Source organism: Anser cygnoides, chromosome 3 (genome assembly GCF_040182565.1).
Source record: "Anser cygnoides isolate HZ-2024a breed goose chromosome 3, Taihu_goose_T2T_genome, whole genome shotgun sequence".
NCBI lineage: Eukaryota > Metazoa > Chordata > Aves > Anseriformes > Anatidae > Anser > Anser cygnoides.
Window position 1 is genome coordinate 48,907,449 of NC_089875.1, and position 24,873 is coordinate 48,932,321.

The following is a 24,873-nucleotide window of genomic DNA, read 5'->3' on the forward strand; positions in this document are numbered from 1 at the left end:
ACCGGGAGGGGAGGGGGGAGGAAAGAAAAGTGGCTGCGCCGCGCATGCGCCGCCGCCGTGTAACCCTTAAAGCGGCCGCGCGGCGCGAGCGGGGAGCGGCGCGGGGCTCAGGTACCGGGGGGGGGGGGGAGCGGCCGTTTAACGGACGCCGCGCGCGGGCGGTGCGGCCGTTGCTCGGGCTGTGGGGTGAGGCCGCCCTCGGGTCGCTGGGAGCTGCCGGTGCGGGGACGGGGAGGCGGTGCCCGGAGGCGCTGGGAGCTTTCGGTCAGGCAGGGTGCGAGGCTGTACCGGGTGTCGTCGAGCTCCGGTATCCGTTTGTCAGGGGCATGCGGTGACAAAAACGCAGCGTAGTGCGCGAAGCGGCAGAAATGCCTCGGATGGTTGCATTCCTCCTGCTGTCGGCCGGATCCTTCCCTTTAACTCTTTATTTGGACAAGATAACGTGTTTAATTTCAGGGTTTGGTTTACGTAAGTAAAATTTAACGGTTTATGTAAGATAAGTCATGTTTACGGCATCCATCACCTTTTTTAAAACTGCATTCAGGAAAAAAATATCAAAAAGCATACCAATGCTACAAACATGTTTTTTATTTTTATTTTTTTTACCATAGATTGTTTTTCCCTCAATAGCATGCCCAAAGCACGCTGCAGCATGGCTACAGATGATGAAGCAATACCGTTCCTATTTAATAACGATATTATATTTCCTCAATTCCTCTCTTGTTTTAAAATGGTGATGCACAAAACCACACTTTTCATGCATAACAAAACTGTCATCCTTTTATGTTTATCATCAATCAGTCTGGAAGTTGTTGCATTTTTTTTTGTAGCCATTTATCAGCTTATTTTTGACCAGTGACTGAAAGCTCTTCTTAAACACGGAGAAAACATGTTACTGAATCCTTTGATTAAGGACTGAATTTGATTAAGGACATCAGTCAGACAGCAGGCTTTCGTCTTAAAATTAGATGAACTTAGATAATGTCAGAATAATTGTTCTGGAGTGCCAATTCTCACAGTAAAAATAGCATATGGAGACTTTTTTCAGCAGATTTGGTGCAGCTGTTCCCATACCGCTTCATTATTGCCTCCTGCACATAAAGTGCTTCCACTGCTTGGATACGAGCAGATAAAACAAGCACACGATATAAGGTAAGAAATACCAGCACAAGTTACTGTGCAGTAACTACCAATTGACCTACCAGCTAAAGAGAACAGTATAGCTTATGGTAAGCTATTTTGCATTTATGTACTGGAGAATAGGATGTTGGACACCAGCAGCACTGGCAATATTGCATTCATGCATTGCAGTGCGGGATTCAAGCTGTTTTGCTATGTGTTAACCTGAATTGTTTACCTAGTCTGGAGAGTACAAAAATTGAGGTAAAATAACGTGTTGAAGCTGCCTGTGTAATAAAGCATAAACTACCTAGGAAAAAATCTCATCCTTCATTTTTCCACGGATACTTCAAGTCTGAACTTAAAGCATTGGAAAGATGCTATTGGAAAAGCTGAATGCTGTGACAACATGTAGATAAAGCACTGTTAGTTTTAAATAAAGAAAAAATCACAGACTTCTTTCTTCATCAAGTATATCGTAAAATCAACAAAAAAACCTACCTAAAAACCCCCTCTGCATGCCTTGTGTTCTTTTCTCTTCCTTCACCTTCCCACACTTCTGTGTCCCAGGAAAGGGGGCTTTAAGAGCGAATGGGAGATGAAAGTTGAATTGATTCTGGCTAAAGAGCTGTGAGAAGGTGTAGCTCCCATCAAGACTGGCAACGGGAAGTAGAAATTCCCTTGCACTGTATTGAACTTTGGAGCTTTCCCATGGAGGAAAGAACAGGGGGGAGGGGATTTTGTTACTGTTTTGGTTTATTTATTTCAAGGTAAACGGGTCCTGTGGCCACTGATGGTTCCTGAGGTAACTACCCAACACCTTAACTTCGGTCTGAACACAAGCAGAAGTCCTTATCTCTAACTCCCTTTATCTAGGTAGCCCTTCTTGTATCTCATAAACTGTAGTATTCTCCAACAGGTTTTTTTTTTTAAAGGTGAAGGTTTATTGCATTAATCTAATCTTGAAATAAGAAAAAATATGATAATGCCAGCAGCAGGATCTGTATATGGCAGTAAAGGCCTTGCACTGATCGTAAAAAGCAAATTTAATTACTGCTATAATGTTCATATCTGATAGCAGCTGGGGAAATAGGAGACCTGAAGGCTGATGGCTACTGAGAAACATTCTTTTAGTTAAAGCATTCACAATTGCTTCCAGCATCCCTGTTGACTTAATCATAGGCACATACACTTGGACGTCACCAGCCTTCTGAAACTGCCTACAACAGGAGGGTAACAATGTGCCATACTACCCTTCTTTAGGGAAAGAAGAGATTATTCACTTACCCATTTACAGTCACCTGAGGAAAAATACTGCTTCAGGACTGTTTGTGATTCATGCATGGTGGACAAGACTGTAGCTGCTGTAACTGTGATGCAGCAGACGTGGCCACTAGATGAACACCTGAAATTCATTCATCTCTAGAAGGTGAATGACACATGAACACGGTATGGTCTAGATTCAGACCAAAAACTTCCAGGAACATCAACAATATTTGAGTTCTGTGATGCCTGACAACTCTTTAAAACCAGTTTCCTTTGACATTAAGCCAAACTGACAGATAACTTTCCAACAGAAATCACAGTAGAGCTTCAAAGTAATAAGTAGTAAGCATAGTATTCATAGTCAAACAAAAAAAAAGGGGGGGGGGAGAATATTTAAAGAAAAAAATTGTTCCAATGACCACCTCACGTTCTTTAAGTACTAATGCTAAATCTTACCTGTCTACTCTGCATGCCAGGTGTATCCTGTCTGTATAATTGGATGCTTCGTTCTAGCTTGAATGTTTTCCTGACACAGCAGTGAGTTGAAAAGATGTCTTGAATTGTGTTTAAATCCTAGGACAGACTTCAACCATTAAACGTCATCAGATCAGAACACAGGCACTTCTGTTTCTGATTGCTGTACATAACCTCAGAAGAGATAATGCCTAATTTTTGTTCACTATCGACACTGACTGATTGCTGAAGAAGTGGAAGATAGGGGTTTTAAGCATACCTTATTCTGGAAGGAGTTGCTTTTGTGTCTTCTAGGTTTAATGTACATCAGGCAGCACAGCAGCCGTGTGAGAAGGGTGAGTCAACCCACAGCATCTCTCCTCTTGGAACTGGCCATTCCTCAGGATGGAATAAAGGAGCCAGGAGGAGAGAGATTTGTGATTACTGCACTTATGCAAGAGTAGGAAGAGCTACATTCTCTGTGTTCCTGTACTTGTTTATTAATTATGCAGTCATTAAGTTGGGGAGAACTGAACATGCTAAAGCTATCAACAATTTTAAAAAAAGTTATTTTCCACCTTTGACCTAAATCTGGTCAGTTTTTTTAGTAAGGTGTATTCCATGTGCCTTGAATTAGTGCTCTTCTTGCAGGTAGGATGGATGGGCCTAAATCCTGTTTCATAAAGTATTAAGTATTTTAACTCTTAGTGAAGGCATATATAAATCATCATATTGTAGGATGTATTGCAACAGTGTTCCATAGATCAATTACCATAGATGATCTATTATATTTTTAAGTAGATGATTTCCATTGATCTGTAATGCCTGTACATGCTGTTTCTTTATGTAATGCTACGTGGACTTTTCTTCTGAAAATGTAGCGTTCTAGTGATGACCAAATGTGTCTGTTGTACCAAGGGCAGGTGGTAGCTCTGCTAGGCACCCGAGCAATCTCCATGCATTGAAACCAGGGTTTAGATGGGTTTCATTTCACAGTCTTCAGTATGAGATGAAAATAGTGTCTCATAGGCCACTCTTAGTGTAATGTGGCTGAAAAAGGCCGAAAACATTGAGAAGGAGGGAAAGAAAGAAAAGCAATCTCAGAAAACATAGAAAAGAAAAAATGGCCAGCAATTAGGGAGAGAAAACTAAATTGAGATATTATAAATAAAATTTAACTACTTTGTCCTAGTACTTATTTCCCTACTTTGTCTCATGCTCATACTGTTACTTAAATTTAAAAGCCATTGGGGGAAAAAGACAATTTTTCACAGAACATATTTGAATCATGCACAGTCAGAAGGTATGTTTTTACCTCTAAGCTCATAAACTTCCCTACATCTACTAATTTACAACTGCTTGTACTGTTGTGCATTTTGCTCTTGGATCATGGGTAATCAATACTCTTACTAGTTCACTAAAAGGAGTCAAAACCTCTTGCAATTCAGCATGCATGCTTCTAATGGTTCCAGTCCCATGGTCCTATAGGTTCAGATAGGATGTTTTCCATTTGTATGGTCACAAAATTCCTACCTTAGCTAAACAGCCCTGGGTTTGTATAGGTGAGAACTTCACCTGGCCTCCGGTCTGTCCCTGCTGGAGAAGTCAGGTGCGGACACACTGGGGCTGTCAGCCAGTGCCACAGATTGCAGGGGTGGGAGTAGCACCGAGCACGTGCTGCCTGAGCCTGTGGAGGCACTGAATTGACCACTGCTAAATGTGTGTCATCTGAGTCAACATGTGCTGTAAAAAAGACTACGATATGAGGATATCCAGAAACTAAGAATATTAAGAGATATTAGCCACTGTTTACTTCAGATGTACCTGTTTGTCTTCTACCATCTGATTTACACTATCTACCTTTAACCTATCCAGGATAGCATTCTGCATTTTAACCAAGTGATGCGGTCAACTACTACGGTAGTGCCATCAGCAGCTTTTTTATTTGCTATGTGTAACTAAAAATACAATGCTGAAAGACATATTTCTGCACAAGATATATATAGTTAAACATATTTTTATTTTTCACTGTAATGAGAAATATTTCCACATTCACTATAGAATTAAAAAAATGTGCAGATGTATTTTGACAACAACAGTAGCGAAGAGCTGTCAACTAAATAAACTGAGAAGTCTTTCTCAGGTGCACCATGTTTTGGTAAAATGCCATAGTATATCGGGTTTTGTTGAATATAAATGAAATGCTTTCAGCCTTAACTTTGTAAATAGATTTAAATTATCCATTCATCTCAATTACTAGTAAAAGCAAGTAGAGCTTAAAATGCAATTGATACATTAAGTTAATTTTTCCTTTTAACATGTCTGAAATATGAATGTATATGTGTATTGACTTACACTGAAGGATTGCCGCTTATACGTTGCTTATGCTTCTTAATGTTCAGTACATGAAGAGCAGCAGTGCTTAGCCAAGGAGCTTATACTTAACTGGACAGAAAACATCCACATGAAGTATAATAAAATGTTGCATTTTCAAACCTTCTGGTAACAAGCAAGAATCATTTGTATTGGCTGAGCAATCTAATAAAATATAATCAATCAATTGGACAGATCCAGAATCTTACATATGACTAAAAATCTTTTTTCCACTCAATTCCTTTATATATTCCAAATCTTTATTTTTCCTAAGTTCTTTGTTACATCTAATGGTGTCAAAAATAAGAGAAGCATCTGGAGTTATAAAGCCGTGTGGAAGGAAGGGGACTAAGAATTATAAACCTGAGAAGCGTCTGGAGATGAGGGACTTGTTCAGCAGCATTCCTCCAAAGCAAAGGACAGGGCACAGTGATCATCAATTTCCGACACAAAGACCACTTTGCTTCCATGCTACAGTATATTCAGAAGCTTGTTGTCTGCTTTATCTACTCATGGGTATTAGTGCCTTTTCTCTAGAAGGAAACAGCGAGATGGTGTTCAGTCTCACAACATTTTATATGGTCTTTTTACACTGTTGGAAGCCTAAACTGTGTTTTGTTTGCAGATGGCATTCTCTCCCATTTGTTCCTCCTACCCATTGTCTTTCTCCTGAGCATGGGAGGTCTCTCCTGGAATACAGTAGCTAGCTGTAGTTACAGCATACCCCCATTTCACTGTTTTCTACCCTTCAGAAGCTGTGAAACACTGTAGTAAAGTACTTTGAGATGCAAGGATGAAAGCCTGCTATAGCAGTGCCACTATGACTTGGGTGGATTTGGCATCTCCTCACAGAAACAGGAGGCATCCTAAGGCTCGTGCTGTCTTCTTTGGCAGCTGTAGAATGGTACATCGTAAGTCCTTGTTTGACTGTCACTGGAGCCCATTTGGAGCTACAGTCACACACAATTGTACAATCTTACTTAGCTAATACTAGTAATCTCATTATTATTTGAGTTTACTGCTGAATTACAGTAATTCTTTGTTAGGGGAGTATAAACACTATAAAGGGTAGGATTCACTTGCCTTCTGGTATCCCGTTTGGTACCTGCTCAAATCTCCAGGTCACTTTTCTCAGAGTTCCTGCATCACATCAGCCCACTCTGTCTGGATGTCTCTGGCACCTTAAAGGGCATTTGAAACAGCTGCTGCAAGCTCTTGTATAGACATCTGAATCTCACTGCAAGCAGGCAGAAACATTTTTCTGTTAACAACTTCTCAAATAGTCTGAGCAGGAGCCTGGGTTCAGGATTTTGACAAGAACTAAATTACTCTGTAATGCAGTCGTTCCCTACTTCTGGCTTTCAGAAGTGTATTAGTATTTTACATTCGAAAAATTCATTGTGTAGGACAGACCACAGAGTAAGGGGGCAAGGAAGTAAGCTGAAAAATTCATTAATGGTGTAGAGGCAAAGTAGATGTTATACAAAATTGAGTAATTGTCCATATTTAGACATTGTGGTCTGATTAAGGAAACAACAGTTATTGAAGATAACTTTGATACATTTGGAAATTATATTTTAACCATTCTAACCATCTCTCAGATTCTTATATTTTTTATCATTTTTAGTTTGAAATGTTTTGTGTTTGCTCTCTGATTATAACTGAAGTATGAGAAAACATAACATTCTCTGTGTATATTCAGATGACTTGAGCAGATCTAGTTCACATGTAGATATTCCTGTTCAACTAGAACATGAGGAATTTCCATGTACATACATGACAACTTTTCTTGTAACTTAGAAAAGTTAAGGCCACTTTCTCTAACGGGCAGTTGCAAGTTATGGAATTTATTGTATAATTTGTAAATAAGGTGTTAACTGAAATGTTAACATTATCTTTTATGGTACTGTATTGGTTAAAATGTATTTGAAAGTTTCACAGGCAGCTTTCTTCACCTTTTGGGTGTTTACATAATCTGTTGAACTAGGAAAGAAAGGTTTTTACAGTTATTATAGTGATTTCAGCGTTTTGTTTTTACAGAACAGGTGTGATAATTCTCTCAGGTTTTTAGCCCTCCCCTCTACATCCTGATCACGCAAAAGGTAGGTATCCCAGAGAACATACTCCACTATCCAGTTTGTGTAACAATACTGTTTTATGTATTAACAAATATTTGGTCTTGTGTAACAATATGCTTAAAAGACAACAGGTTGTGTCAGGGACTATAAAGAAAACACTGCTCAAGGCAAGGCAGGAAAAAGTTATCTTGAATTTTCATAATTTTTTCATAATTTTCTTTTGATTAAAGAAAGTCAGCATGAAACCAGGTGTTAGGTGATCCAAAATAGGCAGCCTTCCTTGTACCCACCCCAGCAAGGTCTGGAAAGTCCCTGTTACTTGGGAAGCTTGCAGACCACTTGCTTCTCTTTTAGAGGAGAAGAGGAGGCACTACTGGACTTAAAGAATTTCCCCATCTCCAGAAATTTTCTACTTGCTTTACATGGCCAAATTTAATGCCAGAAAAAAAGGTTTTAGCGAGCCAATTCAAATGTGTACATCTCCACTTTGGTTTTCCTCCCATGTAGTCTATTTATAGTCATCCATCTGATTTTAATTAGGGGTGTAGCTGATCTTTTGTCCTCTTTTGAAGTTTGTACACACCTGTCTTACAGGTTAGTGAAGTCACTTATCCCTCTGGCTACAGACAGATCTTGGTACCACTGGAGATGTTTGTCAGAGTAAGTAGAGCTCTGTCAGATTGACAGCGGGTGATTAGTAAGGGAGTCCTGGCACTGTACGCTCAGGCTCGTACCTGAGATGTTATGTAGATATGCTCACAATTTTGCTCCAGTAACAGGGTTCTGGGAAGGTCTGTTAAAACCCCTTCAAAAAAGAAAAAAAAAAAGCAAGCTGAGAACTTCATTTAATTAGGAGACTGAAATATAAAGATTAATTTGATAACTAGTTATTGCACATACAAAATAGTAGATAGTAGTGTAGTAAGATAAGTGAACTTCACTAATATATTATGACTAAAATGACCAGTTTTGCATACAGTATTGATGTAATTCTCTTGTTTTATCTTCAGACACTAGATGTAGAAAACTGATGAAAGTTACTTACATTATTTCATACTTTTTCCTCACAACAGCCAAGAAACTGCTGTCATTTGGCTGTTTATGATCAAGAATTTTGTTACGCATGAAATTGTTATTCATGTCTTATTACAGACTTCAGTTATCCTTGCTTCATTTTAGCTGAAAAGGACATCTATGCACAACAGTTGCGGGTCATCAATGATCATATGTAGTAAGTGGTAATCTCAATTTTATCTCATTTCATGAAATAATTTTTAAATATTCCCTCGTTTTTGAAACGTAAAATTCTAAAATAATTACTGAATTCCCTGTGTGGGGTTGGACTAGGTGATTTCAAGAGGTGCCTTCCAACCTAAACACTTAGGTCACTGTACAATTACAAAAAGTTTTTTTTTTTTTTTTAACATCTGTAATTTTGACCTTTTTGATGGTGTTGTTTATTAGTGGAATTTCATATATAAATGTCCACAACATTAAGTCCAAACTGTACAACTGTGTAGTTCGATATGCAAATATAATACACCTTAAACTAGAATGTGATCTCATTGCTTGTCATTAATAGTCAACTTACCTAAAATTGCTTTTCATATGACATACCTATCCCTTTACTTAAGAAAAGGGAAGTTTCTGTGTCAGTGTGGAGCACAAACAAGTAGAGAAGCATTTGGAGAGATTTCTCCAGCTTCTTCCGAAACATGAAGTATTTTGCTTCTCCTCTGGAAAAATGACACGATAGAACAAAATTAGGAAGAAGGCTCTCACATCCTCTGCAACATTGCCTCAGAAAAGCCAGCCTGTTGGGCCATGCGCAGAAAACAGCCAAGCAGTAAGACTGAGATTGTATTGACAAGAACAAGATGAATGGCCCCCTGGAGACTACAGGGTTTGTATGCTAGTTTCCACCACCTTTTCATCCTTTTGTACCCCCTTTCAGTTCATATGCAGATTAACTCAAACCAAGTCCTCACTAAATACTCTTTCTCACTTTAGTTTTGGAAAGTAGATGGAGGATCTAAATATTTATGAGGCTTTTTTCCTCTGGTTTATGATGCACTCTTGTTGAATGTTGAGGAATTACGTTAATGAATGCATGCCTGCACACACAGACACAGAAACCAGGCAAAAGGAAAAAAACACACAAAGCGTTGTCAGCCCTAATGTCAGCACTTACTAAACAGTTCCCATGAAAAAAAAAAAAAGCAAAGAGATTTAAAATCTGTTGCCAGGAGAAAAATAAATTGTACAGCTGAGCACAAAAGAAAAGAACAAAGTTTCATCTTTGCTTTCCTCAGCTGCAAATGTAACTCATTTCATCTGAGAATAAATTTGAAATAAAACATGTTAATTGAAAAATGAAAGCTTGTCAAAAAAACTTAACTGGATTTGTGTTTCCAGTAATGAAAAGGCAAAGCTTCAGTGCCATACAGAGTTTCCTTTAACATCACGAGCAATAAACATGCCTTTTTTTTTTTTTTTGTATGATACAAGGTGCAGGTAAGTAATCAGGGTTACAAGTCAAATGATTAAATGAAGCTTTCTGCTATGGTTTTGATGATTTTAGTTGATTTATTTAGGAGGAGGTTTAGATATTGTGAGACGGGGGGGGGGGGCTGGAAACTACACTATATATTTTTAAATTAAATATAGGGTATACTGAGGCTATGGCAAGATATACTACAATATTATTTTATTTTTAACATAGCTCAAAATTGTAAATTAAACTTGTTTTTGTATAGATGAAAGAATATATTGCATTAAAATGCTAGAACTGAAATAGACATAGTTCTTCTAATATCACACCTTCAAGAGTCTTATTTTCAACCCTTAATCATCTCTGCCCTTCTGTTAGCCCCTTTTTCCCCTTCTGATGCATGCTTAGCCATGGTACACAAGGCCCTGCTGTAGAAGTGAGACAGCAATTCTACAATTTCCTTTCACAATCATGAACCAGAACGTGAGGATTTTAAAATGTGCTTTTGTGCTATCATTTAAAAAACTTACTGAAGCAACTGCAGAATGTTAACTCTTAGTTCTAAGTGCAGTAGTAGTTCACTGTCTAGTCTGGTTTTGATTTTTATAATAAGCCTATCTAAATTTGATAAAACATCGCCCTAATAAATATGTTCAGATTTTTATTGTACTTTGGTTTTGGGTTGTTCAATTTTATATGTAATTAAATCCAATAAAGCATCTACATTTCATTTATTCTAAAGTTATTGTTTATGTGGGCTTCAAATATTAACTTTGCTATTTTCATTGCCTTTGCCTGTAATATCCAAGGGTTGAGTGAAACAAAAATTTCGCACGGGAAAATGAAGAATTTGCAAAGGTAACTTAAGCCCAAAGTAGACATTGTACACACTCATCCATCAGCTGAATGCCAGTCCAGCACTTTGACATTTAAGACAAGCCTGTCAGGAAATTATTTAGAAAGAGACTGGTGTGAGGAGCCAGAAAGTCTTGTCTAGACCAACAGGAATTGAGGCCTACATATTAGCTAGTTCACATTCTTTATACAGAAGACAGGTCAGAAACTAGGTACCTGTTTTCTTCCTCTGAAACTCATTTGCATCCACAGATTTCTGACTGACTAAGAGTAACCTTTGCTTTCAGAAGATGAAAGTGCACAAAAGCAATCGCACAAATAGCCCAGTAACGCTTTCAGTGGATTCTTAAGGGCAAGACATTGCCCTTGTGACATTTTCCTTCAAGAATAAACAAGGACAGAGTACATTATTACTCACTTCTCTGAATCAGAGAATCCTACAATGGATTCAGAATTTAGGTCCCAATGCAAAATCCTAATTCTTAAGAAAAAAAGTAGGTCATTGAGTTGGTTGTGTCTAAGGACCAAACACAGTGCCGTCAGGATTGCCAGACTGGTTAAGATTTAGAGCAGTAGAAATTCCCCCTGAATTGTTTGCTAGGTGAAGAATTAACTTCACACCTCTGCATGTTTTTCATTGTCCAAGGAATTTCAATCAAATTCAGAAATTACAATATACTTAAGGATGAAAAAAAGTGCGGGAAACTGCAGGTAAGCTCTCTCAACATTCATCCTGCATGACAAACACTAAAAATGAGCAATCTTCCTTTTTTCCTAAGGCTGACTCTGAAGTGTTGCCACATTTTATCTGAAGGCAGTGGGGTGCAGCCATGTGTTTTCAAGAAAGTACTTTCTGGAGTCTGCTGAATCTTTAGGCTGGGATTTTTCCAAATGGATTCTTGCATAAATTTACCTTTTTTTCCTTTCCAAAAGATATTTTCTACAGCTGAATCACAGCACTTAAATGGGAATCTGGCACTCCACCTCAACTGTGAGAAGTCTAGCTGTTTCCATACCAATGTAACAGAATCATCCCACGGACTGGAAGCTATTACCTCCATGGATGGCACAGAACTGAAAAGGATTTTTCTTTTTTGATTTTGATGTACATCCTTAGAGTATTCATCCTTGGTGCCTAAACTAAAGATTTAGGTGTATAAAGTGAGATTTGGCAGATTTTTTTTTGTACTCAAAACGCTTAAATTTCTGCTGATGATAGATGGACCTAGAGCTCCTAGCAAACATAATGCCTAAAAAGTGATGAAGTCACGACTAGCAAAGTGCTTAGAGGTCTAGCATAAGATGTAGTAAGACAAGTTTCTCTAAAGACATTTTCTCCTAACGTTAAAAAGAGATGGGTGGATTTGTTCATCACTTTTGATATTATCAGCATAACAGGTCTGCAAGTTTTCTCAAGTTACCATAGATGATGTGTGCTTTTCCCCCTCGTCTTCAAGTAGTACATAATCAGTGTTTCCAGATTCGTAGCTCATGCTCACAGGCATGGTTCTGTTAGCACACCCTGCAAATCTAATTTCTAGAAATGTTATTCGGACACCTAACCTTCATGAGTTAATTGATGAAGGAACCTGAGCCACCTTCAGCCGTGAAGATGCATTAGTTTTGGTACAGAGCTCCTCTAAGGAGTGAGTGTTGTAACACCACAGCTGCAGGATGCTGGTGGAACAACACAGATCAGTCCTCCCTTTTACACAAATCAACTCCAGATTTCTTCACAAGTCCTCAAGAGCAGTTTCTCTTCTGGTCAAACAGCTTCCAATATCAACAGTGCCTGCTTAGCAAAGCGACCGTGAATTTAGGAGAGTTTTCCTCCCCAAGCACAACATTTTTCTTACCCCATTTTCTCCTATTTCTCTATGTAAAGGGGGCAGGGCAGAAGAACAGACTTCTGTTTGATAATTATTTTCTTTACCTGTTATTTTTGTCAGCAGAATCTGCAAACTTTATGAATACAAAATGATTATTTGAAAGGTGAAAGAAAATGAAGACAAAACATGGAGGTTTATGTGAAGAAAAATGCAAAACCAACTAATATCGGGCCTCTACTATTATTTCAAGAATATATATTCCCTATATCAAAACATAATAATTTGCCACCATTCTATTTCTGCCATTTTTATGCAATTACCATGGATAATTTGTTGGTCAGGGATATTCTATGGTAATTTTTGAGAGTTCTTGTTTTTAAAACTATTGAATATCAGGAATTAGACCTATGAAGGAAGCTTACGTAAACCTCAAGCATCGTTCCTTCCTAAAGATCATTTAGTGTTTCTAAACCACATGAACTGAATTTGTTTGCATAAATGTATTGCCACCAAATGTCAATGCTCATAAGTTGAGTACTAATTACATGATCTAATTTAAGAGCTTTTAACAAGTATTTCTGAATCAGTTATCTTTTGCTTTCTGTAATTTATCTTCTTCGGCTTTTACAAAATATTAAAACCATCCTCAAAGCTGAAAACAGAAGAAATAGCTTAACATTTTGTGACGTTTACATGAAGAAAATAAAGAGGGTTGTTTGCTTTGTGCTGTTTTGTTTTTAAACATTTAGTTGTTTTACCAGGGTGATTTTAAGAATAATGTCATAAAAGAGGGAAATGATCCAGGAAAGGCACTGGAATGAGACAAAAGGTATCTGTACTCAATGGCAACTTTTGATACAGACTTTCTGGCTGCATCTATTCTAAGAAACGAAACAAACAGGACCAGGATCCAAGCACAAAAGCAAGGCCAACCACCCTGGGCTAGCCACGTTCACACTGCTGAGCTTTCACCCAACACGGTGTGGGCACTACCGAACTGTGCCTAGCGAGTCTTTGGGGAAGCACTGGTTGGCCTGGGGGAAAAACTGTCTGAAGGGCTGCTCCAGCACTTGAACAGCACGGACACCTGGACACACTCCCTGGCGCTGCTTAATTTCTTAGCACGGATGTAATCCTGTGCCAATTTCAGTAAGTGTGGAATTGTTCTAAGTCCCCCATTAGTGAGGAATAAGTATTTTTTCTTTCTTCCTCTTCTTATCTATGTCTACTTGGGTTATATGATGTCACTGGTAAAAATAATCTCTTTATGTTATATGAGAACTATTACAGCATCAGGACTTCACTTTAAAGTTATTATACAGTATACTAATTAGAAAGTAGCAAAAAAATTGCCAAAGTTTAGAAAAGCCTCATAAAAGAGAAGAAACTCTTCAGCCCCCCACACAGTGACACAAATATATAGCATATTTACACATTCACATTAATATACAGTAGTATACTAAAATATAGTCTGCAAAAGAATTCTGCATTACTGTGTTATCTTAATTCTGTCAGCAGAATGACAAGCTATTACACAGCTATTTGACAGAAATGTTATAGTTCATTAGAAAAACTTGTTCTTGCATCATAAATTACTGTTCTAAAAATCTGGATGCACTTCCACATAGGCATATAGGGCACGTCACTCAAAACTGACAGCATTTTGTAATGAAAATACTAGTAGCTAGTCTCTTTCTGTCACTCTTAAATTATCCTTTAAGATCGGGTTGCATACTGTATCATTTAAATTATAGCATGGAAAAATATTTATGAAGGATGAAGCTAATCACCAAGCTGAGGAACAGCACAAGAAAAGCAGAACCCAAGCACAGGACAGGTGCTTTAATGACTGCATACTTGAGATTGAATTTCCTTCTAACAGCAGTAACTGTACACAAAGTAGGAAAGACAGTAACAAAAAATGGTAAAGGACAACAATAACTGCACAGAGAGAGAGCTTGCATACTGATAACATCAAAAAGCAAGGTTGTAAATTAAAAGCTTTAAACCAGGAATTCAGAAACCTATAAATCTTTTTTCTTTCCTTCTAGTAATTATTGTTCCAAGTAAAATTGGGTGAGAGACCCAAGAAATAGCTGAAATAACTGCCTATCACACTTCAGAACTGGAGTCTACAAATACTCCAGACTTCCTCTGGGTTTACCAGTGCCTCCATCCTAAGTGTCCATTTAGTACCAGCTGTCAACATTTTCAGGAACAAATGAATAAGAAACAGTTTGTGTCAGAACTCCTTCAAGCAATGGTAAATTATGCAACTCTGCAAACTGAAAGTGTATATCTTCCCTTGGTCAAGGGAAAATTAAAAAAAAAAAAAAGAGGCAAACACTTATTAAGGCCCTTCAGACCTGATTAAAGTCAAATTGCAGGAAATGTTTACTTTAATATAAAATATGCACAGTAACACAACCTTAATTAGACACACACAACTCTCAAGATATCAATAAATGTTTCCTTTTTGATAAGTCTGATTTAATAGACTGTAATAACAGGGGAACGTTTCTGAAACATAATTTAGGGAAGCGGGAGAAATAAACAAGCTCAAATGTTTAAACCTCAACACCAATTAGCAGACTATTCTTTTCAAAGAAATAGCTGAATTTCAAGTTTGTTTAGCTTCAGCCAAACAGAATAAAGGCTTAGTTTTTAGAATAATTGGTTTTGAAACTTGAGAAGCAGCTTCTGGGTGTTGGTATGTTAGTTTACAGAAGGCTACACAAGCAGGAAAATGTGTTAGATGCTTTAGCTCTCACCAGTGAGTTAGAAAATAAATTTGAAGATGGGCCTCAATATCTGAAGGGCTGTTTTTTTGTTGTTGTTGTTTTTGATCTACCTTTGCATGAAGCAGAAACCGAGAGGTCAAAAATGGGATCCTTTATCTCACGTAGCTCTCTGGTCATAGCATGGTGCTCTGCTTAACTGTGAGAGCTCTCAGCTGGGTTGCCACCTTATGAAACCACAAAACAAACAATACATAGCGTACGTTCTTAAAACTTCCAAGTAAGGCTCGTGCACTTATTCACAGAAGTATTTGCACTCCCTTTTTTTGCTATTGACACCACCAAAAAATAATCCACCACTTTAGCGGTTTGCTTGAAACTGCCAAAAACAAATTTCCAGTGTCCCTTCCCAGACAGGTCTCTATTCTAATTTAGACACAGAGCATTTGATTTGTGCACTGAACAATGGCTGGCTGATTATATTTTGGAAGCAATGACAAGGAAAAACTATCACAAACAAAGAGGTGCTGGATGAGAGGACTCAACATGTCCTCAGACACAGGAAGGCCTAGTGGGGAGGGTTTGTGTCTAGAGCCAGCAATGGGTGTAAAATTAAGTAGCAACCTGATCCTTAAAGCTCACCTCGAGCGATAATTGCTCAGGGAACAAGCCTCAGGATGTCAAACAAGATCCCTTCCCCCCTAGATTACGTTCTTGCCAACCAGGAACAGGAGAATGTGTACTCCTACAAGCTCAACCTGTGCCAGCGCTTACCTGGATCTGTACCATTCCTGTTCCATGTTGTCCATTTTCCCAAGCATTGGTGGGCTCTGATTTTTCCTGCGTGAAAGTGAAAAGCCTCAGTTATTCTCCTGTCACAGGATGTCAAGCAAATCACTACAGTTGTCCAGTTTCTTGTAAGTCTGGAGCAAGAACACAAGTGTGAAGTCAGCAGTGGGTTTACACCGCAGTCGGTTCATAAAACCAGGTAACACCATTTTCTGTACTAGAGGGAAGGGTCAAGCCCACCTGACATCAATGGGCATTTTGATTAACTGATGCAAGGATTTCCTCCCTCATTTTCCAGAATAATAATTAAGATATATTTTAGGTTTCTTTACAAGACATAACTTTTAATTCCAATGTCAGTATTTGAAAGGCTTCAAAATTGTCTCATATAAATGGTGGCTGACAGGCATTTTATTTGTAGTAATTTTTCTGTTGCATCATATATTTAAACATAGTGAAATAAAAGAGTCCATGATAAACAGCAATGGGAAACACAGAACTGGAAACACAAGAAAACTTCACAATATCATTAACTGCAAATAAACAGGCTCAAGCTCAGCATTTTGTACTTCTTCATGACATGACTAGCTGTTTAAAGAAACAAAATCAAAAGCACAAAATCACTTTAAAAAGCACATGCACATGCATATAGAAACTGGGACACTCAAACTTACTGTGAAAGAAGAAAATTGAAATTTTTGTATATTGCTGCATTACTAAACCACACAGAAACTGCCCTGCAACAAAACTTTGGCTACAGCACAAGCAGTGGCACTCCCCAGGCTGTCTCTGTACGTGTGGTAGAGGAGGATGAATGTCACATTACATCCTACTGGGAAACACCTTTGAAATAATTTGGATGCAGTGCTGGACTGCACACACATTTCCCTTCAATCCACTAGGACGCAGGAGTGGTCAATGCAGAAAGGCCTTTGGTGAAGGTAGGCAGACAAAGAGAGGAGCTGCAACTTAGGTACTGCTCACTGCTGGTCTGTCCTTCAAAAATATTGGAGGAAGAAGGAGGCACTGCTGGTTGACGCTTTTATTTCTCAAAGCTAAATGAAAAATAACATGAACAGAGAACATAACCCAGGATCAGAATGCAGAGGTTTCTCCTCCTCCCCACCAGACTAGTGAGCTCTTCCAAAATTTGAAAAACACTGAGGTTTTACCACCTTTCAGAGAAAGTCTCAGTCTCAGCAGATGGGAAGTAGGCCTTTTTTTTCCTTGCTGCCAGAAAACACAACTATTCATCAGAAGCTGTGACGCATCTAAGAAAAAGGAGGGTGAATTGCAAGAAGCAGACAGCAAGAAAGCAGCAAGCTGCTCCACGGGCACCAGAGCACCTGCAGGAGAAAGCTCTCCCTGAAACAAGGAGGCAGATGTTCATCTGTGTGTATAGGGCAGGAGCTCAGGAGAGGAGGAAGGCATTTAATATACAGCTTTAAGGGCACCCCAGACTCAACAGCAGCAAAAATGTAGTATGGGAGTAGAGAAATTTAAAGAACTCAAGTAAGTAACAAACTGAACCCAAGAGGAATTCAGAGGGTGGTGGCGAAGGATGCTGAGCGTGAATGGGACAGAGTAGCTACAGCAAGCAGGCGATAAACAGAATGCCAGGGGCATGACAGCATGTGCTGTGGAAAAGAAAGTTTGTAACTTAAGATATTTTAAGAATGCATTCATTCACTGAAAACAGCGCAAAGCTCAGGATGTCCAGGGCTTCAGGGAATCATTTGTCCCTGAAGAAGTTAACTCACTTTTTCCCTAAAAGTTACTTTTTTGGTGTTAGGCCATACACTGGTACACTCCCCAAGTCTTTTCTCTGTTTTGCCCCTAGTGTGCTGACTGTACCAGGCCAGCAGCTTTCCAGTTGAACACTTCTCTTGTACTACCATTCACTAGCAAGTTCTTAAATAAACTCTATTGCATACTGTACGTAGATCAGGATATAATATTAGAGGAAACAGTAGCCCTCTATTCTCTGCTACTCCTCTGTATGATACATTGGGCAGACAATCTACAGTATCCCACGTTCCCAGCTCTCTCACCTACAAGGAACACTTTCCCTCCATCCTTTAATGCTACTGTTCCTCCCCATCCCACAGCACACATCTCAATCTTCAAGTTCTCTTTTTTCCATGCCCTCATCCTCCCCTCACTCCACTGCCTTCCCACAGCCAGACTTGCCTCTAGAACAGGTACAGCTCACCCTTAGCTTTCCCCACCTGTATTTTGCTTCCTCCCCCTTCACAGCTCACCACCTCTGGCCTCCAAGTGATCCCTATAAAGCCTCTCAGACTGCTATGTCCTCCTTATTCCTTTCACCTGTTACTCAACTGCACACATGTCATTCAAACAATCAAATCTACTCATTTTGTTGGTCTGCTCTGTCTCCTTTAATTTATCTCAGAGCTCCTGGCTTTCCAAGCTTCCTGCATATTTTCTTTCCTCCCAAATTACCCAGACTTCTCCTTTTGAGCCGTACCCCCTAAGCTATGCTGCCCTAACCAGCCTCCTTTTTCCAGATATCTCCTTGTCTCACAGTAATATCCACCTTTTTCTCCTGGCTGATGCTCTTGTAATGTGTATTTTGACCTGAGCAACGTCACAGTATTTCCATTGCTGCGGCTCTCCATTTTGCTGTGTTGTGCAGGCACAAGAATACAGAGGTTTCAATTAGCGTGTAAGCTTGCCAGGGCAAGAATCGTTCTTGCCTGAACTGTAAAGGACCTTTTAAGCACATAGCAATAAATGCAGAGATTTCGACACCATCTTATTTCCAGAGGCCTTGTTTTGTGGAAAGTAGAGCTCAGTGCTTCCTCTCCTCCCGTCTTTTTTTCCCATTCCTTGGATCCATTCAGATGTTGTGGCACACGCATGACTTCTCCAGGGCTGTTCTGCAAGTCTACAAAATTGCATCAGGCCCAGAGAAATGTAGAGTTTTCTAGGGTGCATCACAGACCAGAAGAACAAATAACGTAAGATGTGTCAATCACCTACGTAACAGCTCCTAAGACTCTGCATCTCATCGCACTGTTCAGCAAGGTCTGTATCCTTGCTCTGCTGAGTACAGGGAGAAACATTTCAGTGAAACATCTGCATAGGTGTAGTTTGTATAATCAAATTACACAGTACTGTAAAATGGAAGCATCATTTTAAAAGCTTAATTTTCTCTTTTCCAAGGCATACATTAAAGGATCAATTTCTTCTGATAATATTTTTGCAGAAAGCTGAATGCTCTCCAGTTATTGCAGCCCCCTCTGTGCACCAAAAGGGATTCTGATACCATATTCGGTTCTTCTGTTTTTCCAATAACACCGCTCACATATCCCTTTAAGTTTTCCTCCCAACTACATATATACTGCTCCATAAGAACAGATGGAGTTTACGCACAACTGGCTTTTTTTTTTTTTCAATAGCCAATCAAAACGAGCATCCAGACAAGAGAGAAATTTGCTGAAATTCTCAATTCTTTTGGTAGGTTTAAAGATTTTATGTTACCATTCGCTGATCATGCAACACCCATGGTCACAAGCATCTGTTGGCTGCATATGGGAGTCAGACAAACTCCTTTCTTACACTACTGCACAAAAGCAGGCATAAGCACAGAACGAAGTCAGCCCAAGGAGCACCAGGGCAGCCCTGTGTGCAGGATGAGCTCCCTGCCCCCTCCCAGCAGGGCAGGAGTCTGTAGTAGGGGACGTCCTGTACCATGCACCCCCAGTGCTCAGGGACAGATAGGACAAAACCAAGATTTCCCAGCTGGGCATAAACAAAGGGGAGCTGTGGCCGAGATTCAGCTCTGGCAACTTACAGGAAGATTGTGAACGGTTCCTAATAAGCAGAAGTCTCTCTGGCAGTTGTGTCATATGTGTATGCAGATAATCCGGCCATTTGGAAAAACTGCAGAACAGGTATATTTAAGGCTCCTGAAACTCATGGATTTATTCCTAATCATCAGAAGACATGCTTATACATTGCGCAGCTTCATTATTATAGCTCCACTTTTCAGATTTCTACCTTAAATCTCAGCTGCTTGTTTCAGTCCATCCAGTTCTATAAACACTGGAAAAGATTAATAAATCCTACCTTATACTCTTCACCATTCCTGACTATCAAAAATTCAAACCTAACCATAACAAACACAACATTTACTTAATTGCAAGCTTTATTAAGGAGCACTGCTCAGTCCTTCTGAACATGCCAGGAATCCCAGAAAACAACTTAAAAAAAATAGGAAAATTACTCTTTCTAGCTCATGCAGTCTGTTGCCTTTTTTCTACCCTTATGAAGTACTGAGCTGTAAGAAGGAGGGCTCCCAGGGAGCACTCAGGAATTCATGTCACTGCTGAGTCTGAATTACAGATATCACTATGCTGGGCTATTTTATTTTTCCCAGGCTCAGGATTACCAGTTTTTTAGGTAGGTTGCTTTTCTTAAAGGTGGAAGAGAGGAACATAGTAAAGAAATAATAGCAGAGTCAACAAAGTATCTATCTATCACTGGGAGAAGAAAAGGGAAAGGAAAAAGAAAAAACAAAACAAAACAAAACAAAAAACAGCAGAGACAGCAGTGAATTTCAATCAGAAAAGAAGTTGGGTTGACTCATCTTGACTCTTCCTGGATTTTCTCTTCTTAGCTGAGATCAAGTTCCTTCAGTTCAAAACTCTGCAGGTTTCCTTTCCTATTCCACTTTCTCTCACACATTCATCTCTCTTCTCCTGTCTACCTTCTTTGTCTCAGCTCTGTCCCGGCTTTGAACTTTCTTTCAAGGTATCACAACTTTACTTTAAAAAAAAAAAAGAAAAAGATTTTCTTCTATCAATCTCAAGCCATCTGAGTGATTAACACAATACAGTTCAACAACTATAGATTGGTTTTCAACCAGTACTTAACCCAGAGCTCACTATTTCTGATTCAGACCTGAAATCCAAAAACATTTTTTCAAAAACATCGATCAGTCAAGGAAAAGAGGCTCCTTTGTGAATGCTACTACCAGTGTGCTCTTAGTCCAGGTTTTGTGTATTGCTGTCCTGTGTTGTATATTGTTTTTCTCTGATCTACTTTGTAAATTACTCAAAACCAACAACTTCCCTATGTAAAGGATTTTATCAAGGATGTTCTACAAATAATACTGTAGGGGAGCAGCTTAGTCATTTCTTTGCTAAAGTTCAGCACAGCATTTTACTTACTCATTTCATAATAGTGACTTCTTTAGGATTAGACTGATCCAAAAGCCACATTCTTCAAAGTTCATATCTAGATTTTAGGGAAAAAAAAAAAAAAAGAAAAAAAAATTCAAGGCAAACTCCAATCTCTGGATGTGGATTTGTAGTTTTACAACAGCCTCTAACACATTGTAGTTCGTGCATTGTATTATGCAAGAATTAATGGTTCAGTTTCTAGCCAATTTATTTTCTGTTTTTATCTGGCTTTGCTTTATACTTTCACAACCCAGTGGTTCTGTTGACACTGCAAGACAGGAGTCAGTCCCATTCAGAATGTGACGTTTAGATGCCGCAATACGTTGCAGAATACAGACAGACAGAAATAGAAAATGGCAAAGCATGTACAAAAGTCATCTCATAAACTCTGTCAGGGCATTCTGGGCTTTTCTTGAGCTGGGCAGTATTTTATTCAAACTCTTGAAGAGTGCACATCAATATTTTTTGTTTTACATAATGAAGAGAGTCTGCTTAAAATCATGTTCGTCCTTCAGTACAAACATACCACAGCAGATATACATCCTATATTTAATCCGTTATAGTAAATTAGGGGGGAAGGGAAGAAAAGAGACATTGCAGAAAATCAGGAAATTGCCGATCTTCAACTTCTTGACTTCAAGAACTGTTGGTCTTTTACAAACCAAAGTAAAAAAAAAAAAAAAAGTCTCTGTACCTTTGTATCTGGAATCTTCTGGGTGCTAATTTGACATGGCAATGAGATGAAAGTTGGATTCATGCTAGTTTCAACATTAGAGGATTGGAATGCGGCCTGCTTAGCATAGAAGTCAAACAATTCACTGGCAATAGATTGCTTTCCACTTCTAGATCTGCTAAATAAATAGAAAACTAATTAACAGTGTAGTATGGCAGATGTAGCAGGTTTGAATTTCATTAGAGCACTGGCCAAGAACTGAAAGAATCAAGAAGTCATTATATATCCCAGAGTCTAATGAATCTTTCATGCTGTCTTTTCCGTGGGACAGATAAAGTACTATTTATGTGCCCTCTGTGTATGAATTTCCTGATATATTTCCACTTAAAATAAGAATGAAAGTGTGAGTGCATGAAATTATTGCAAGTATTCTTTTCATTTTCCATAAAATTGCTTTGGTTTTGAAACAGCAGGACTGTGTTTCTTTGCCTTGTACATTTCTGTTCAGCTATTTAAAGCTTTATTAAATATGGTTTTCATGGGGCATTTTTATGTTTCATTATCTGTATTTCTTTCTCTCTGATGAATAGTGATAACAGGTTGTATCACATATTTTCCTGTAGTAGTTAAGAACAGAGATCACACAAAGGAATATCTATACTCACATTCTGAAAGAAAAATAATTAAAAAAAAGGTATTTAAGGCATTTATTTTTACACCTTTTCCCCCTAAACACACATTATACTGAGCTTCCTATATCCAGAATTGCATAACCAGATTTGGCAGTATTAATTAACAATAAAAGTAGTGTTTTGCCCCATAAGAATCAATAAGATAATTATGTTACTTAGGAAATGGTAGTCATATGATTTTGCTTTCAGTGCATAATGAACAACATTAAGTTCTGTGCAACAAAAAGGTTTTACAAAACAACCCAAGCCACAGAACCTGTCTGAAATTCGTCCAGGAAAGCTCAGTTGAAGTCCTGCAGCAACTACCTAATTTCACTAACTCTTGTGTGAATGTCTATATGCTTACAAACACATACACATTTAATCAAGAAGTACATAAATTCTTAAACCATATGTTCCCAGAAGGCAGTTTTGGCTGGTGTGCAGGAAATACCAGGATCATTTTTGTAGTTTAATATCAGGACCTTGGAACATTTTTGTCACACTCCACATAGCTTGGTTCCTAAGCAAAGAAGAATTAAATGTCTTTCAAGTGGCCATTATCAAGCTAAGTGCTGTACATAAATATGCATGAGAGGTCATTATTGCCAAGAGATGATGCTTAAAAGGTTCGAGTGTCTTTTCCTAAGATTTTTCTACTTGCTCTGTAACAGCAGAGCAAGTACTTCAAATGTGCAGTTCCATCTCCAGAAAACAATTTCTATCTTTTGGCATTTACCTCTTCTATTTTGCTGTGGAGACTCGCGTTAACTCCCAGGTATCCCAAGCTATGGCCTGCCAAGACCATCCACTGGAAAGCATCCTTGTAGGCAGCAGTACTGCCTTAGGGATTATGTGTACTAGATCCTTCTCAGTCCCTGGGAAATGGTCAACACCACTGCAGGAACATAGCTGCCTTAGTCATGATTAGCTTTTTGAGAACAACTTGAATGTGTTATGCTATGAGCAAGACATTTAAATTAAAAGAGCAATTGTGGGTGTGATAGCAGGGCAGAGGAATGCAAACACACACTCCCAGTGACTATGGATCGCATTCTTCTCTGACAAAGGAAAGACCCTCAAAAAGTCACGAAATGAGTGTATTCAGACTACAAGCCTATAGCCTGCTGGGTGTTTCCCAGCAAAGCTAGGCAGTTACATCTCCCAGTGATTACTGTGGGAGCTGCATGCAGTCAGCAGCTCCCTCCAAAACTGGGGTAAGGACTTACGCAGCACTGCTTTCAGTGCTTCTATCATGCATAGGATACCTATGGCATTAACAGCTACACTTGCCACGTGCCCAATTTACTGTGTGTTTCTCCGTCTATTTTTTTCCCCTCAGTTCTTCCAGTGAGGGTTTTAATTCCCACATGTGCATGTTAGCTTCGTGTGATGTCATTCTCCCAACTGCACGAACCTTTCCAAAAGGCTTGTCAAACCTAGTACTTCTTTTTTTTCCTTTCCTTTCTAAAAACATGTGAGTAGAAGGATGAAACACGCCTTCTCAGCCCTTACTCAGCTGCAACAGGAAAGCTCTCTCTCCTTGACACAGTGCCGCCCGGGGACGGCGGCGAGGCGGTCCCTGGCTGATGGTGCTCCTTTTCCGCCGGTCAGTTAGTCACATCCTCTGTCACAGCTGGATAACTGTGAGGAGAAAACGGGTCCTTCACTCCTGATTATAAAGCTAATTTGTTCCTGTGCCCTCCCCCCTCCCTGGTTTCTGCCGTGATTAAAATGAAACCCTGTAATTATTTTATGTTTCATTTTTTTGCTTATGATTTCAATCATTCTTAGTAACATGGTCTGTGCCCCTTCAGCATCGCTAATTCCAGAGCCATGGTTAAACGTGGGAGCATATTGGTTCTTACTCTCTGGTTAATGCATCCCTTTCTTGAGTTATTGTCCCTGCATTGATCTCTATTGATTCAGTTAACAGAGATGTTATCCTCGTTCCCATTTCTGAGAGAGCGATGTGCTTGCATTATGGGACCTTGAATGGGAAGGTTATCTCTACGCCATAGCCTTCATCTGTAACGCGCTTTACCGATTATTTTTTATAACTAATCCTCAGATCCTCAGCACAGAGGCTGCTCAAGAGATGGCACAGTCAGTGTGTCTGACTCTGTTTGGCATTTTGTGCTTAGCTAATGAACACACCCAAGCAGCAAGGGTCACTGCTGGCTTGAGCCTGCCTACTCTTCATCAGTAAGGAAAGTCATCGTCAAACCAGTAAATCTATCCGGGGCATAGAAGGAACAAAACTGTGTGTGTTAACCCAGCAAAATTAAATCTGAAGCAAAGACTTGGTAAGAAGAGGCCAGAGGAACGGCT

The 24,873-nt window shown here is 39.1% G+C and overlaps 3 long non-coding RNA genes across 6 annotated transcripts; 1 reads left to right on the top strand and 2 right to left on the bottom strand.

Moving 5' to 3' along the window:
• Positions 1–13,189, top strand: LOC125183212 (uncharacterized). Of its 3 annotated transcripts, XR_010830326.1 has the most exons (3): positions 123–468; positions 1,890–1,995; positions 2,963–13,189. It is a non-coding gene; the product is annotated as an uncharacterized lncRNA (long non-coding RNA). The 3 variants fall into 3 exon arrangements; XR_007164789.2 differs by adding an exon at positions 1–111 and having other exon boundaries at positions 323–13,189; XR_010830325.1 differs by lacking the exon at positions 123–468 and adding an exon at positions 1–111 and having other exon boundaries at positions 1,890–13,189.
• On the bottom strand, positions 5,608–19,330 carry LOC125183213 (uncharacterized). 2 transcript variants are annotated; one of them, XR_010830327.1, is made up of 6 exons: positions 18,991–19,330; positions 15,977–16,042; positions 8,881–9,025; positions 8,024–8,094; positions 6,295–6,448; positions 5,608–5,744 (listed from the first exon to the last, which is right to left on the bottom strand). It is a non-coding gene; the product is annotated as an uncharacterized lncRNA (long non-coding RNA). The 2 variants fall into 2 exon arrangements; XR_007164790.2 differs by lacking the exon at positions 18,991–19,330 and having other exon boundaries at positions 15,977–16,758.
• Positions 19,331–20,236: 906 nt separating this feature from the next.
• Positions 20,237–22,027, bottom strand: LOC136790430 (uncharacterized). Its single transcript, XR_010830329.1, has 3 exons — positions 21,893–22,027; positions 21,187–21,253; positions 20,237–20,781 (listed from the first exon to the last, which is right to left on the bottom strand). It is a non-coding gene; the product is annotated as an uncharacterized lncRNA (long non-coding RNA).
• Positions 22,028–24,873: the final 2,846 nt, after the last annotated feature.